A 3,391-nucleotide genomic window follows, 5' to 3' on the forward strand; every position below is an offset into this window, starting at 1 on the left:
AGCGGCTAACACACACACACTCCTCTTTTAATTAAAATATATATTAATTTCCTTTTCCTAGAGCACAAAATAAAAGGCTAAAGTGAACATGATGTTATTAAAGATAATTCTGACTGCAGACATAATTTTATCAAGGTAACAACTTTCTGACCAACTTAATGATAATAGCCAGTAGGCTTTACCAAATGCCAAGCACTGGTAGAAATTCAGTGATCAGTTTTTGGTAATAATATTTCTATGGAGTTTGCAAAAGACGCTGTAATGTTTTGGTACCACTCATCAAGAAAAACTTGGCACAGAGCAATTAATTTTATAATATGGAGCTCAATAAGGTAGCCCTCAGCAAGAGAAAAACAGTGAATTTTACTTATAAGATCTTCTTTCCTTGTTTCTCTGGAAGCCTTCCAGATTCTACTTTGGTATTAGATTACAAAACTGGACATGGAACAACAGATTGGTTCTAAATTGGTAAAGGGATACGTCAAGGCTGTATATTGTCACCCTGCTTATTTAACTTCTATGCAGAGTACATCATGTAAAAGACCAAAAACTGAAAGCATTAATTGCTAAAGAAGTCTATTTTTACCTTCTTTTGAACTCTTATTAGAGAGACTAAATATGTTTGAAACTATTAATGTATTTTTTTCTTCACTGGAAGATTGTACTATGAAATGACATATATTTCTAGAAGTTAATTTTTAAAATGGAACCCTTAGAAATGGCTTTACACATGGTCAAGGCTGATTAGGATTAGATTTAATTTAATTAATTTTAATATTAAAGGTGAAATAGTGCAAAACCAGAATTTGGTTTTTCTCTGTTAAGAGGACAGTTTTTCTTGAAATTTTAATCTGATTTTTATAAGATATTGTGAGATTTATTTACTGGTAATTTTCTGCATTTGCCTTTGAAATCTCTTATTGTCACTTGTTTAAATGAATAAGTACTGTTTCATAGTGACTTGTGATCCTACTTTGCAAACATTTAAAACTTTTTGATATCTTTGTCAAACTTTCTCAAACCAAATTTTAAATGAAGTTTATTTGTTCTCTAGCTAACTTCGAGATGCACTGGAGAGGCCCTGGGCATCTTGGAGAGATATTAAATTAATTAGGCTCATTTTATTTTTTAAATTACATGGGAAATATTATTAAGTGAATAAAGTTCTTTATTTAGTTGTATAAATAAATATTCTTAATATAGGTGTTATAAAAATTATATGACCTTCTTAAAATTTGAATGTCCTAGTGTTGTGTCAATAGCAATTCCAGTCTTAAAATGTATGTCAGATGTGTGCGTGCTGAGTCACTTCTGACATGTCCAACTCTTTGTGATCCTATGGACTGTAGCCCACCAGACTCCTCTGACCATGGAATTCTCCAGGCAAGAATACTGGAGTGGATTTCCATGCCCTCCTCTAGAGGATCTTCTGACTCAGCAATAGAACCTGTGTCTCATGTTTCCTGCCTTTGCAGGTGGGTTCTTTACCACTAGTGCCACCTGGGAAACCCATTGCATGTCACAGAGATAGCCACATTTCCTTAACAACTGTATTGTAATCGGGTTTTTAACTATGTATTTTAACTCTTTTGTCATTTATAGACTGTTATTTTCTTACTCTGATACTTTTACCAAAAAATGCTTGTAGAAGGCTTGCTTTTATACTCCCAACTTAAATTAGACTCTACAGGAAAAGGACTTAAACTTTTAATGAAGACTATTTCAGCAGTGGCTTCCTTATGAAAAATTGCTAAGGAAACACTAAATAGTTTCTCCTTGAACTATTTGTGTTCCACATTCCATCAAGTCTCTTCTAATCTCTCACCGACTTTATTTTTCTGGGCTCCAAAATCATTATAGATGGTGACAGCAGCCATGAAATTAAAAGACACTTACTCCTTGGAAGGAAAGTTATGACCAACCTAGACTGCATATTCAAAAGCAGAGACATTACTTTGCCAACAAAGGTCCGTCTAGTCAAGGCTATGGTTTTTCTTGTGGTCATGTATGGATGTGAGAGTTGGACTGTGCAGAAGGCTGAGCACTGAAGAATTGGTGCTTTTGAACTGTGGTGCTGGAGAAGACTCTTGAGAGTCCCTTGGACTGCAAGGAGATCCAACCAGTCCATTCTGAAGATCAGCCCTGATCTGATCTGATCTGAATCTCTTACCATAGCTCAGACCAATTTTGTTAAGTTGACTAGCTTCTAACAGTGTTGCTGTTTTCTATATCTAATGTTAATTTGGTTCAATGTACTGATAATAACTGTAACATTGCAACTTTGCTTTCAGCACCACAATAAGAAAACAACCAAGACTGCATTTTGATAACAGATTATCTTCTTCTCCCAGGAAAGACTTACAAGAAACTCCTACTGATAAAACCGACACAATTTGATTTACACATGGGTCCCACTTAAGAGATGAGCAGGAAAATTACCAAGTTGGATGTGCAATGATGTCCACAGTCAACACAAGTGAAATCTCTTCAGTTCAGTTCAGTCGCTCAGTCGTGTCCGACTCTTTGCAACCCCATGAATCGCAGCACGCCAGGCCTCCCTGTCCATCACCAACTCCCGGAATTCACTCAGACTCTAGTTACCAGTAAAAAAAAAAAAAAAAAAACTGCCTTACTGGAACTTGTCAACTGTCTAGAATCCAGGTAATGAGTATTTATACTGATAGTCACTATGCCTTTGGAGTGGCACACGACTCTAGAATGCTATGAAAACAATGAGGCTTTTAATCTTTTCAGAACAACCTGTTAAAAAAATGAAAAGCAGTGTGAAATCATTAATATCAGAGCAGAAATAAAAGAAAACAACAGAAAAGATCAGATCAGATCAGTCGCTCAGTCATGTCAGACTCTTTGCGACCCCATGAATCGCAGCACGCCAGGCCTCCCTGTCCATCACCAACTCCCAGAGTTCACCCAGACTCACGTCCATCGAGTCAGTGATGCCATCCAGCCATCTCATCCTCTGGCGTCCCCTTCTCTTCTTGCCCCCAATCCCTCCCAGCATCAGAGTCTTTTCCAATGACTCAACTCTTCACATGAGGTGGCCAGAGTACTGGGGTTTCAGCTTTAGCATCATTCCTTCCAAAGAAATCCCAGGGCTGGTCTCCCTCAGAATGGACTGGTTGGATCTCCTTGCAGTCCAAGGGACTCTCAAGAGTCTTCTCCAACACCACAGTTCAAAAGCATCAATTCTTTGGTGCTCAGCCTTCTGCACAGTCCAACTCTCACATCCATACATGACCACAGGAAAACCCATAGCCTTGACTAGACGAACCTTTGTTGGCAAAGTAATGTCTCTGCTTTTGAATATGCTATCTATATTGGTCATAACTTTCCTTCCAAGGAGTAAGTGTCTTTTAATTTCTTGGCTGCT

This window comes from Bison bison, unplaced genomic scaffold (assembly GCF_000754665.1).
Source record: "Bison bison bison isolate TAMUID 2011002044 unplaced genomic scaffold, Bison_UMD1.0 scf7180017864238, whole genome shotgun sequence".
In the NCBI taxonomy this organism is placed as follows: Eukaryota; Metazoa; Chordata; class Mammalia; order Artiodactyla; family Bovidae; genus Bison; species Bison bison.